Below are 14869 nucleotides of genomic sequence, written 5' to 3' on the forward strand. Positions count from 1 at the left end.
CTCTACTCTGGTACTGAGAGTGCTGTGAGATGTGGTGGTACCATCTCTGACATTTCCAGTTCTTACTGGAGTTCGTCACGGGCGTGTTCTGCCCCCCACACTTTTCAGCACTTGTATGCACTGGATTCTGGGGAGGATGTCAGAGAGATCAAGCTGTGGTGCATCATGTGGGAATGTCAAGATCTCTGACCTTGATTTCACAGATGATGCAGACATCTTTACGGAGACTTTCGATATCCTTTGGGGCCTTGAAGGTGCTGAATGAGGAGTCGGAGCCGCTGGGATTACGGGTTTCCTGGGTCAAAACTAAGATCCAGGCTTTCAATGACATCTTGGATGGTGCTGTCCTGTCTGTGCCTGTTTGTGGTGAGGATGTGAAGGTCGTGGAGAGATTCACTTACCTTGGAAGTGATATTCATGTCTCGCTGGCTGTGAGTCAGAGGTCAACAGACGTCTTGGTTGGGCCTGGGGAGTTATTGATTCACTGGACCATGGGGTGTGGCGCTGCTGGTATCTGTGCGGGAGGACAGAAGTCAGAGTCTTCAGGTCCTTGGTGCTTCCAGTCTTGCTCTATGGATGTGAGACTTGGACTCTGACCAGGGATCTGAGACGAAGACTTAATTCCTTTGGTACCAGGTCTCTTCGGAAAATCCTTATCTATCGCTGGTCGGACTTTGTGTCCAACGAGCGGTAGCCGAGAGAGACTCAAATGAGATTTGTTACCTGCATCGTCCGTGAGCGTCAGCTGCCGCTGTATGGACATGTGGTTTGTTTTCCTGACGCTGATCCTGCTCACCAGATTCTCTCAGCGAGGGAGTCTCGTGAGTGGAGGAGGCCAATGGGTCGACCACGTACCTTGTGGTTGCAGCAGGTTGATTGGCATCTCAAGGAGATGGGGATGGGCCAGGAATCTGCCTGGGGAATAGCCAGACGGAGGCCCCTGGAGTACCGGCGCATGCTCCCATACCTGACCTGACATACAGTGTGGTGTTTCTGTAGGCTCATAAATGACGTTGAGTTTTCAGATTGGATTTGATAAAAGAAAGATATTGTGAAAGTATGAATAATTATATTTCATCGAATTATTGTGCGTGTTTGTCATTGTACTCCTTCGTTACCTTCTTTACGTGTTGCAATATTTTATTTGGAGGTCGCCATACTGGACAAGAAAGCTTGTTAAGCCAGTCTAAAGGGCCAGTCACACTGACGTTTTAGCCAGCGATGGCAACGTATTAAAATGTATGTAAAACGCTGGCTTGCGTTGAACTTTTTTTTTTTTTTAAAGATTCGGACGTATTCATAGCGACTTGGTCTTATGTATAACGCATTGGTAACGGACACAGAACGTTTCGTTGTGTTATAGATAACTTATACCAACGAATGCTGAACCTGTTGTCGGCCTACACAACCGATGCCCAACGATAGTCTAACTTAGGCATAGCGCGCTGCACGCATCGCCGAGGTTGTCGTGACGTAGCCTATTAAAAGGCTGACGCACAACGATTCGAATCATAACTGCCGTAGAAATGGAAGTTACAACATCGCGGTCACACCTTGGCGATCTTGCCAGCGTATGCCGACCTAAGAAAAATGTGTCTCAAGCGTTGGGGCACGTCAAATACGGTATGAGTAAGTTTGGTATACGTGAGTAGAACGCTAAAGCACGCTATCATACGTCATAGTAAGTAGAGTACGTCAAGAAATTTTAAACATGTTCAAAATTTTACGACGTACTCGGCGTATGACACACGTTCCGCATGCGATGGGGATAAGTTTTACACACGTCCACAAACGCTACTTATAAGCTACTCATAAGTCGAAACACGTCGCGGTAATGTCTTTTTTACGCGAAACTTATTTCTAACTTATGTTTGACGTGCTTTGAACCAATTCTTGACGTTGTCCCAACACACATCGACGTATGTAGACCTATTCCAATGACGTCTTCCGGTCGACAAAAAAAAATAAATGAACGTGTTTCTGGCTTACAACTGCCATATAGAGACGTGTTCCCAGCGGTTTTGGGAATTGGTATATAAAAATGCTGCTCATAAAAGGGGAACCCAACAGTGTTTTCGAGTCCTTTTTGAGTCGATGTCCATGTCAGCAGTAACAGTATTAGTATCAGTATCAGTATCAGTATCAGTATTAGTATTAGTAGTAGTTTGTTCATGTTGGCAGTAGTAGGCGAGTGTGAGGGGGAGGGTGTGGGTTATGATGGATCGTCCTTGTGTCCAAGTGTCCACGGGTAGGAGACATCTTTTCACCATTGTTCGAAGTTCTTCGCGGCTAATTTTTTATGGGGCTTTTTCAACAATGAGCTGTAGCTTGTTTTTATGATTTAGGTCTATTCATAACGGGTTGGACAAATGCACAATGAAGTAATAATGTGCATAGAGCGCTTTGATTACTTATAGGTACGATATACCAACGAATAATTATCGTGAAGCCGGCGTTCACAAACTATGCCCAACGATAGCCTAACTTATCCATATCGTGCGGCAGTTTATCTTTGCCGGTGACGGGGGGGGGGGGGGGGGGTGGGGGGGTTTGCTATTCATAGGCTGCCACTCAACGATTTAAATGGCTGCATCTCCACTATTGAAAGTAGACGCTTGCGCTCAACAATTGGATTTTTTTTACACTCAACGACTTTTAAACGGTACCACTCAGCTATTTTCATTGTTTACAATGAACGATTTAAATTGCTGTCACTCGCCTTTGTTTTTTGACGCTAGCGCTCGGAAATTTTAATCGTTTCTATTGAACGTGCTAAATCGCTCAAACTCCACTATTGAAAGTAGACGCTTGCGCTCAACAATTGGATTTTTTTACACTCAACGACTTTTAAACGGTACCACTCAGCTATTTTCATTGTTTACAATGAACGATTTAAATTGCTGTCACTCGCCTTTGTTTTTTGACGCTGGGGTTTTGAAATTTGAAGCGTTTCTTCTGAACGTGTTAAAACGCTCAAACTCGACTATTTTAAATAGACGCTGCCGATGGACAATTGGAATCATAGCCAAGCTAGAAGACATCGAAGTGTGAACATCCTCGTCATGCCGAAGAAAAGTTTGAAGAATGCTGCAAATAAGTGTCCTGGCCGTGGCCGTGGCCGCTGACGCAAGGACGATCCATTATACCGACGTCTTTCAGCCTATGAGTAACTTAAAAGTAACGTCTGTCGATGTGTGGCAACGATCGCGTAACGTGCCAACAACACGTTAATCATAGGTTAGAAATAATTTTCGGGTACGCTAAACATTACCTCGGCGTGTCTCAACTTATGATTAACTTACAAGTAGCATGTGTTGACGTCTGTCAACGATCGCAGACCGTGCATACAACTTGTGGCCAGCGTAGCGGAACGTGTGAGTCATACGCCGGCATACGTCGTGAAATTTCAAGCATGAAAAAATTTGAGGACAACCGAAAAGTACAACGTTTAAAGCCAACGTACAACGACGTATGGCAGTGTTTTTCAGCGTGCTCTCAATGTTATCAAAACTTACCCATAGCGTATTCAACGTGTGCCAGCGTTTTAGAAAAAAAAATTAAAAAATCGGCATACGTTGGCTAAAACGTCAAGGTGTGACCGGGCCTTTACTTGTATAACGTGTGAGATGAATGTATCATTTACATGAATATGTTAATGGGTTGGTTTCTTCTTCTGCTGTTAGTTTACAAAATCCTCATACCTTATCCATCTGTGCAGGTGTAAACTGAAGTCTGAGAAACTTGAACAGAAAAATTCCATGGATTTCAATGTACATTCTTCCTTCCTTTCAAAATTCAAGCATCTTGCATAGGTGAGGCACCATCATCAAAAGGCAAAAATTTCGCTCAGGCAGCTTTCGCATCAAAGCAGCTTTTGCATAAAATGCTGTCATTCCTTTGTAGAACTTTTGTTGATCAGCAACACAAATGTCACCTTCATCAACAGGTTTTTTTCAGCCTCTGCTTTGTTATTGTTCCAACTATGAATTTGGAGCCATCTCGGTGCTTTGTAGTATTCTCATAGTCTTCCTTTGTGATATCATCTCACTGTTTGATGGCATCCAATGTAAGCAGCTTTAATGTAATGGCATCCAATGTAAGCAGCTTACATCCAATGTAAGCAACTTACTAAGCAGCTTTTTGAAGAAGACTCAAATTGCATCAGCTCCCAGAAATACAGTATACTGGGATCCTCTCACTGTGGAAGGAGGTTGATGCAAGTGAAAGTTGGAAGTACTGACTCATAGAAAAGCAAATGTAGTACAGTTATAGGATCTTCAAACGCAGCAAGCAGCCCAATGAATACATATTTCAGATTGAAATAGCTTTGCAAAGAAGTGTAGGGTCACAAGATTCTATACACAGTTTGTTCTAAATTAGGCCATCAAATACTGAAAAGCCTGACAACTTCATGGTAATCACTGTCATAGAAAGCACATAATTCTTGAAAACAACTTTGAAATCCACCAACATCACTGCATTACATAAAAAGGTGTAAAGGCTGATCCCTTAACCACAGACCTATTGGTTTACTTCCAATCATCAGCAAGGTCATGGAATCCATCATCACAGTTGATATGAAATCCTTCTTTTTCTCACTCCACCTTTGACATGCTACTTCTACTCATCCAACAATAGATGGAAGCCCTCAATGTCAGACATGAGATCAGGGCTGTCTCTCTGGACATATCTCATGCTGTTGATCCATCCATCCATCGGGACGAAACTCTACAGAGCATCAGTGCTGCTGAAGCAGTCTCCTGGGCGATTGGGCACAACCCTGGACAGGTCGCCACTCCGACACAGGATACCTGAATGGCTCAATCATCCCAGCAAGCTGGTACTCATTTTGCTGACTTCGGAAGGATGACAGGTTAAGTCAACCCCACCTGGTATTAATTCAATGGCGCAGTGGGAATTGAAGCTAGGATCCCAAGCCCACCACCCTTTCCAATAAACAAACACCAAGCATATGTGCTTTTGATACAGTCAAGCATCCTGCCTTACTTTCAAAGGTCTCTGCCTATGGATTCCCATGCAACTCCTCACAGGGCTTACTGACTTAATCTACTCTCATAACCAACGTGTGGCTCTCAGCGGAATCCTTTTAACTCCTCTCCCTGTCAAGCCTGGAGTGCCACAAAGCCATGTTCTCGGCTAGTCCTATTCCTGATCTTAATCAATGATCTCTCTGACTCTCTGGAAAATCCTCTGTATCTATTTTCTGATCCCTCATCCTTCAGACAGGAAGGCTGTAGTCTCTTCCCCCTCTTCAGACCTTGATAAAATCACAAGCTAGTCAAACACTTGCAGTAGGCCTTTATCTTTCAATGCTGCCAAAACTCATACTCGCACTATCTCTCTCAGAAAGAACTGTTTGGCACCCCCCCACAACATACTTTCTTAACAATCCTCTTGAGGAAGTTCAGTCATTCAAACTCTGCATCTCACGATCAGTCATGATCTTTAAACCACATTTCGACAGCGGCCTCCAAAGCCAGCCACCGAGTGGGCATCCTCCATCGTGCAAAGTTCTTCCTTGGCACACCTGATCTCCTATCCACCGACAAGGCTTTCATCAACAGGGTGATGGAGTACTGCTCTCCCCTCTGGTCTGGCTCCTCTGCTTCACATCATGCTCAGCTTGATGCTGTGGAAACTGGGACCTTCAAAATTATTGGAATCTCTCCGACGATGCTCAATCTATGGGCCAATCATTTCATCACTTTGCCATCGTAGACAGGTCAGTGGTCTCTCTGCCTCTCTCACCTCCTTTCTGGTCTTGCACCCTCTACTTTTTCCATTCTTTGTCACCACCACCACCACCCCTCCCCCCAGGTATATACAGGGTACACATGTTCCACCATTAAGCCCCTTCTCGTTAAATTATCTAAATCCTGGATCACTGCTCACCTACACTCATTTGTTCCTCTCTGTTCCTCACCGTGGAGCCAACTTCCACATTTTAAAATAAACAACAAAATAATCGTGAAGAAAAATTTTTAAAATACAAAATTGCCACTCCTTTCTATACACACTAGACCACTCAAGCAACAGCAAACACTTGTTCAAAACCATAAACAGCATCACTAAAGGCCCGGTCACACCTTGACGTTTTAGCCAGCGATGGCAACGTATTAAAATGTATGTAAAACGCTGGCTTACGTTGAACTTTTGATGCTTTTTTTTAAAGATTCTGACGTATTCATAGCGACTTGGTCTTATGTATAACGCATTGGTAACGGACACAGAACGTTTCGTTGTGTTATAGATAACTTATACCAACGAATGCTGAACCTGTTGTCGGCCGACACAACCGATGCCCAACGATAGTCTAACTTAGGCATAGCGCGTTGCACGCATCGCCGACGATGTCGTGACATAGCCTATTAAAAGGCTGACGCACAACGATTCGAATCATAACTGCCGTAGAAATGGAAGTGACAACATCGCGGTCACACCTTGGCGATCTTGCCAGCATATGCCGACCTAAGAAAAATGGGTCTAAAACGTTGGGGCACGTCAAATACGGTATGAGTAAGTTTGGTATACGTGAGTAGAACGCTAAAGTACGCTATCATACGTCGTAGTAAGTAGAGTACGTCAAGAAATTTTAAACATGTTCAAAATTTTTGGACGTACTCGGCGTATGACACACGTTCCGCATGCGATGGGGATAAGTTTTACACACGATATGTGGAGGCGTACACACGTCCACAAACGCTACTTATAAGCTACTCATAAGTCGAAACACGTCGCGGTAATGTCTTTTTTATGCGAAACTTATTTCTAACTTATGTTTGACGTGCTTTGAACCAATTCTTTATGTAGTCCCAACACACATCGACGTATGTAGACGTATTCCAATGACGTCTTCCGGTCGACAAAAAAAAATAAATGAACGTGTTTCTAGCTTACAACTGCCATATAAAGACGTGTTCCCAGCGGTTTTGGGAATTGGTATATAAAAATGCTGCTCATAAAAAGGGAAACCCAACAGTGTTTTCGAGTCCTTTTTGAGTCGATGTCCATGTCAGCAGCAACAGTATCAGTATCAGTATTAGTATTAGTAGTAGTTTGTTCATGTTGGCAGTAGTAGGCGAGTGTGAGGGGGAGGGTGTGGGTTATGATGGATCGTCCTTGCGTCCGCGTGTCCACGGGGAGGAGACATCTTTTCACCATTGTTCGAAGTTCTTCGCAGCTAATTTTTTATGGGGCTTTTTCAACAATGAGCTATAGCTTGTTTTTACGATTTAGGTCTATTCATAACGGGTTGGACAAATGCACAATGAACTAATAATGTGCATAGAGCGCTTTGATTACTTATAGGTACGATATACCAACGAATAATTATCGTGTAGCCGGCGTTCACAAACTATGCCCAACGATAGCCTAACTTATCCATATCGTGCGGCAGTTTATCTTTGCCGGTGACGTAGGGTTTGCTATTCATAGGCTGCCACTCAACGATTTAAATGGCTGCATCTCCACTATTGAAAGTAGAGGCTTGCGCTCAACAATTGGATTTTTTTTTTACACTCAACAACTTTTAAACGGTACCACTCAGCTATTTTCATTGTTTATAATGAACGATTTAAATTGCTGTCACTCGCCTTTGTTTTTTGACGCTGGTGTTTTGAAATTTGAAGCGTTTCTTCTGAACGTGTTAAAACGCTCAAACTCGACTATTTGAAATAAACGCTGCCGATGGACAATTGGAATCATAGCCAAGCTAGACATCGAAGTGTGAACATCCTCGTCATGCCGAAGAAAAGTTTGAAGAATGCTGCAAATAAGTGTCCTGGCCGTGGACGCTGACGCAAGGACGATCCATTATACCGACGTCTTTCAGCCTATGAGTAACTTAAAAGTAACGTCTGTCGACGTGTGGCAACGATCGCGTAAGGTGCCAACAACACGTTAATCATAGGTTAGAAATAAGTTTCGGGTACGCTAAACATTACCTCGGCGTGTCTCAACTTATGATTAACTTACAAGTAGCATGTGTTGACGTCTGTCAACGATCGCAGACCGTGCATACAACTTGTGGCCAGCGTAGCGGAACGTGTGAGTCATACGCCGGCATACGTCGTGAAATTTCAAGCATGAAAAAATTTGAGGACAACCAAAAAGTACAACGTTTAAAGCCAGCGTACAACGACGTATGGCAGTGTTTTTCAGCGTGCTCTCAATGTTATCAAAACTTACCCATAGCGTATTCAACGTGTGCCAGCGTTTTGGAAAAAAAATTCAAAAATCGGCATACGTTGGCTAAAACGTCAAGGTGTGACCGGGCCTTAACTCCAACAGTGGCATAAACCCTGACATGCAGCCATAAGACAGACAGACGACATACCAGAGAAATAACAAGCTGACATCTTCATCGATCACTAGGCAAACCCAAATCATATGGGATCCAGAAAAGAGGAAAGAAGTATTACAAGACGCAAACTAAGCTGCCAACTCGACACCACCATCATGCCATTCACTCTCGCAGAAACAACAAAATCAAACATTATCAAAAACATTAAAAATACCAGAGATGGGGAATCCCCCACCATTGAAAAAAAATTGAAATCAGATAAGTGTTTTTCCATTTATTACAAAAAACATTTTTTTCGAAATGGCCACCCCAATCGGCCATCTTGGATCGGCCACGCCCAAAATCAATAGGGTTCTTACTTTTCAGGTGGTACATGCGTGACCCAAATTTCCAAATCGATATGGCGAACAGTTTTTGAGTTATCGCACTCATATATATATAAATGTTGACGCCCAGCCAGCCGGACAGACTGACGACCCGGGTGACAACAATATCCCCCTTCTGCCACACGGCGGGGGATAAAAACTCACAGGCCCTGACAACATCTCCAATTTACATTTAAAACACCTTGGACCACACGGCATATCAGATATAAACAATTTCTCCTCCCAACCCTAAAAAATTCCCCAAATTTGGAAACTAGGAAAAATCACTACCATCCTCAAATGAAACAAAGAACCTACCAAAGTAGCCTCCTACAGACCTATTCACATTGCTTTGCACACTCTCCAAAGTTACAGAATGCCTAATACACTCACAAACCCTCACATCCCTCCTCTCACACACCCAACACGGATTCAGACCAAACCACTCCACGACCACTCTCCTTAAGGCCCTGTCGCACCTTGACGTTTTAGCTAGCGTATGCCGACGTATGAAAAATTTGGCGAATACGCTGGCACACGTCGAATACGTTGTGGGTAAGTTTTGTATGCGTTAAGAGCACGCTAAAGCACACTGAAGCACGCTGGCATACGTTGTAGTACGCCGAGCACGTGTACAAATTTTAAGCATACTCAAAATTTTTCAACGTATGCCAGCGTATGACTCACACGTTCTGCATACGCTGGCCATAAGTTGTAGGCAAGTTATGCGATCGTTGACACACGTTACTTGTAAGTTACTCATAAGTCGAAACACGTCGAGGTAATGTCTCGCGTACCCAAAACTTATTTCTAACCTATGAGTAACATGCTTTGAACCTATGTGTAATGTATCTCCAACGCATATTGATGTATGTAGACGTATCTGACGTCTTCCGGACGACCACAGAACTTACTGAACGTGTTTCTAACTTACAGCTACCGTATAATGGCGTATTGGCAGCGTTTAGGGGAATTGGTATATAAAAATGGGGTTCCCAGGAGGAACCCGTCAGTGTTCCAAACTCCATGGTTTTTTTTTTTATTTTTTTCTTCGGCATGACGGTGATGTTGACACTTCGATTTCTAGTGCGGTTATGATTTAAATCGTCAAGCGGCAGCCTATTAATAGGCTATGCCACGTGATCGTCGACGATACGCTGCCACGCTATGCATAAGTTAGACTATCGTTGGGCATAGGTTGTGAATGCCGACAACACGTTAAGCATTCGTTGGTACAAGTTATCTATAAGTTATCGAAACGTTCTGTGTACGTTACTAATACGTTATGTATACGTCCAACTCGTTATGAATACGCCCAAAACTGAAAAAAACATCAATAGTTCAGCGTACGCCAGCGTTTTCATACATTTTGATACGTTGTCATACGCTGGCTAAAACGTCAAGGCGTGACAGAGCCCTTACAAAACTCACACAAAACGCCTTTGAAGGCTTCAACTCTAGAAAACCACCAAAACACGCTATTCTCACTGAAATAGACATCAGCAAATAATTTGACACACTCCCAAAACTGTTACTCACAAACAAAACACCCAACACAAACATGCATAACAACACCAAACGCTCAGGCCAACCACCGATCATGCAGGGAATCATTCGTTATTTTAGACGGCAAGTCATCACGTACACGATACTTTCCAAACGGAGTCCCTCAAAACTCAGTCATCTCCCCCACACTCTTTAATCTGTTCATGCACGACATTCCACAACCACGAGAACATACGAATAGCCTCATTTGCGGACGATATAACCAGCACCTCCACTCATAGAAACATCAACACTGCCACAGCACAACTTCAACCCTTCCTCAGCACCTTACAAACCTGGCTCACCATGAACAGACTGAAAGTAGCCCCCTCAAAATCAACAGTCACTCTTTTAACAAATTATACCAAGGAACATAGCACCACACCACACATCACATTGGACAACATCCCTAACACACACACACACACACACACACACACACACACACACACACACACACACACACACACACACACACACACACACACAGTCACTTTTAACACATCCATGTCATTCTCAGATCACATCACAAGCATTAAAAAAAAAAAACACATGCACACCCAGACTGAACAAACTCAGGACACACACAGGCACTGACTTTGGACACCACAAAGAACAAAGAAACAACATCACTAACATACAAACAGAGTATATTAGATCAGTCATAAACTACTCCAGCTCATCTTGGGTGTCCAGCCTATCAAACACACATCTCAACACCCAACAGACCATAAAAAACAAAACCCTTGGCATCATCACAGGTTGTACATGAACAACACCTATGAAGCACCTACAAAGAGTGGGAAAAATGCTAAAAATCAGACCACTTAGACATGAGAGGTGCACAGTTCCTTGTAACGGCAAGTGCCAACCCTAATCACCCTTGCCACTGCATGTACAACCACCCACAGACCCCTACACACATTAAAGCAACACCACAAAAGCACTACAGTGACATGCTTCAAAACATCCCCCCAATGAACAACAGAAACTACAAAAAACACATCCATACCCACATCACTATAAACACAATCAACAAACTACGCCAAAACAGTATCCTGGGCAGTTAACCCCCACCCATCCATGACGCAGACCAACTACTCTGCAGGTCCGATTGTGTTCACCTTACACGACTCCACAGTGGACAACACCCACATCTCTTACACTACAAATATCAACTCAACGACACCACCGATGACACCTGCAACGACTGCCATGCTGCCTCACACACAACAAACACATGATAGAAGACTGCGCAGTCCTGGCTCCACTTAGACAAGAGCACAGCATCATAGACATGAAGGATCGCTGGGTCTCTTCTGGGAGATCAATCGGCTATCTCCATGCCATAGGCCTGCTTGAGCAGAACTGACTGGGGCAACACAACACAGAAACAACAACTTCCACATTCTCTTCAATCTAATGCTTCCCTCCAGGTCTTCAAGACAGCAGTTCACCACCATCTCAGATCGTCACTGATCCAAAACCATGATATTTTTTCCCTCATTAACTACCCACCACCCCAACCGCACCCAAACCCCTCCTCCTTCCAAATTTCCAGTTTTCCCTCCTGAGAGTTTCCTTCTGTATCCATCTTGTCTACCCCATGCATCCTCTCCTGCCCTTCATTCCTCCCCACACCCATTGTTTAACCAAGTTTCCCTCTATCTTGGCCTTCAACTCTGTTATTGTTTTCCATCATCTTTCAACTGTTCGTTTTGTCCTGTTGTGTCCTGATCCATTCAGTGTACTAGTACAAGCTCTTCCACGAGTGTCGAATATGTATCCAAAAAATATAAAAATATATGGATTATGTTTAGAGTGCAGGAACTTCTGCTGAGACAAACCCACATAGAGAGAGCAAGCAGTGTTACCCATGGTCTAAAAGAACATCGTAGATCAGCCCACTTGCTTCCCCCAGTTTTAGTGATGAATCTGTAATTTGTTCAGGATACCGGCAACACCTCAACAACTTTGTGAACGACTTTTGGGAGCCTTAAATGTCTTCAAGCCACCAATACTGGCAGAGGGTCCACTGGCTTATTGTTTCGATGGACAGCATACACATTGCATGAATCGCCCTGCCAAAGAAATACCATCGTGACAGTTGCTTAAACTTAATATATAGTCGTAAACTTAGTATATAGCTCATGGATCGGTCCTGTCTTGCTCTTTCATCTTATCATTGGTGATTATTCATTCTCTATCACAATTTTCTTCTTAACTACCCCAGTAACCCTTTCTTATTTATTTCCAGTGAAAATTCTTGTTCTTTTGTCATTGTCCCATTTTAGATATTTATGGTGTCCACAAATTATCATTCCAAATTCAAACTGAAATAAATAAATATTATGAAATGAGATACAAGCATGTGGGTTTGCTACTCATGAAAGAAAATTTCTCAAAGTTTTATCCTCAAGATTTGTCAAGATCATCATCTGAATTTGACGACTTGTGGGGACTGCACTCGAATGACTCACGAATGTGTTCAACATCCTCTCCACTTGTGTTTCGCTAGCATTTGCATTTGTAGCCATTTTCAGTAAATGTGATGTCACGTGTAACAGCAGATACCTGGAAATGAAAAAAAAAGTCAAAGCTTTGAGAAATGTTTTGCCAGATGCAGCAAACCACATCTTTGTATCCCATTTCATAATTTTATTTAAATTACAGCTTGAACTTGGAAAGACAATTTGTGGATACCCTGCATATTGTTTGTATCTTGTTTATCCTTTTCTGTCGTTTTCATTGCAGTGATTGGGGGAATTCTATGCTGTTTCTCTTTCAAACGCGAAATTCTTGTTTCTCTGGTTTGTAGGTTTTGGCTTGCTTTCTTTGGGTTCATGTACAGATGCTTATTGATTTCCTGTTGATTCTTTAACAGTCACCTGAAGTTGATCAGTGCACCTGATTAAACTCTATTCCCACAAACATAGTATGTACAGATGTGATAATGGTATAATTCGTCTATGTTACCCCCTTTTACCCCTCTATTCACGTTCCCACAACTATATATATATATATATATATATATATATATATATATATATATATATATATATATATATATATATATATATATATATATATATATATATATATAGATATTTGATTTAATGTACCATAGATTTGATGTTTACAGAGCATTGGTGTGCTGCCAAAACAATTTATTGACAAGGGTTATACCGAGTGGTTTTCCATTGCCTTTACTTCCCAGCGTTTTTTCTGTGCTCTATGCTTTTAAAGGCTGAGCATCACACAAGGAAGCAGCATATACCATTTTGTCTTGATTGGAATGATTCAGCCAGGGTTTGAACCACCAACTTCCCACATTCAGAGCAGACACTAGGTGTGTCTGGTGCGTGTGGCGTGTGCAAGTATTCCCCACCCCTATCACCCCCCCCCCCCACTTCCAAAGTTTTCACATTTTGATGCTACCTGAGCTTATTTCAGGATGCTTTCAAATCAAACTTAATATATGGAGTCCTCACAAACTACTTCAAAGTGATAAAGCTAAAAAATGTAGATAAATGTGAATATGTTAGATTAACAGAGAAAAATCAGATGATTCTCAGTACCATAAGTATTCAGAACCTTTGTCAAATTAACCTTAAATCACTTTGTTTGAAAGGTTACAGAATAAGTCTAATAGGTTTCATCTGCATGTTATCAGTGGTTTAACATAAAAATTTAGCTCCCCCACTATCGACGGAGTTTAAAGGTGAAACTCAGTTGGTCAAACAACCAAGGCAAACATGAAGACCAAGGAGCTTTCCAAAGAATTGAGACATAAAGTGGTAGAGAAGAATCATTCAGGAGAGGTTTGTAAGAAAATTTCAAAATCACTCATTATCCATTTGAGTACGGTGCAATCCATCATTAAGAATTGGAAAAGCATGTGGGAGAAAAGAGGAACGAATGAGTGGAGGGGAACAGTGATTCTGGATGTAGGTAGTTTAACCAGAAGGGAGTTGATGGTGGACCTTGTGTGTGCTGCAGTTACACGGGGGGTACAAAGCTCGTTAAGAGCAGAGGGTACAAGATAAAAAAGAGGCGGTCGAAGGTAGAGAGACAACCAACCTGTCTGTGATGGCGAAGTGATAGACGCATAGACTCAACTTCATTACAGGAGATTCCAATAATCTTGAAGGCCTTGGTTTATATGGCGTCAATCTGAGCAAGGTGTGAAGCAGGGGAGCCAGCCCAGAGGGGAGAGCAGTACTCCACAAAGCTGCGGATAAAGGCCTTGTAGGTGGACAGGAGTTCAGGTGTGCTAAGGAAGGAATTTGCATGACGGAGGATACCCAGTCGGCGACTGGCTTTGGGATGACGTTTGCCCAAGAAAGATCATGGCTGATGCCCAAGATGGATACAGAAGGAAACTCAAAACTTGGGGGGAGGGATTTGGATGGGGAGAGATCCAGGAGTTTGAATGATTGAACTTCCTGAAAAGGATTGCGAAGCAAGTAGATTGGGGGAGGGGGGTGGGATGAGTTTGCCAGATGTTCCTTTCGAAGAGAGATAGTGAGAGTGTGAGATTTGTTGGGATTGAAATACATATTCCAAGTTTTTGACCAGTTTTGGATTTTGTCGAGGTCTGAAGAGAGGGAAGAGTCTGCAGCCATCCTGTCTAAAG

General features: G+C 42.8%; 1 long non-coding RNA gene across 1 annotated transcript in view; it reads left to right on the forward strand.

Annotated features, from left to right (window-relative positions):
* The window catches only part of LOC147028041 (uncharacterized), a 39049-nt gene that overhangs the window by 6013 nt on the left and 18167 nt on the right, over nt 1-14869 (forward strand). The window contains exon 2 of the long non-coding RNA XR_015057394.1: nt 3719-3812. This is a non-coding gene — a long non-coding RNA (uncharacterized LOC147028041). The remainder of the gene's footprint in view (nt 1-3718; nt 3813-14869) is intronic.

Source organism: Eptatretus burgeri, chromosome 4, assembly GCF_056783735.1.
Source record: "Eptatretus burgeri isolate ZD-2024b chromosome 4, Ebu_testis_v1, whole genome shotgun sequence".
Classification (NCBI taxonomy): domain Eukaryota; kingdom Metazoa; phylum Chordata; class Myxini; order Myxiniformes; family Myxinidae; genus Eptatretus; species Eptatretus burgeri.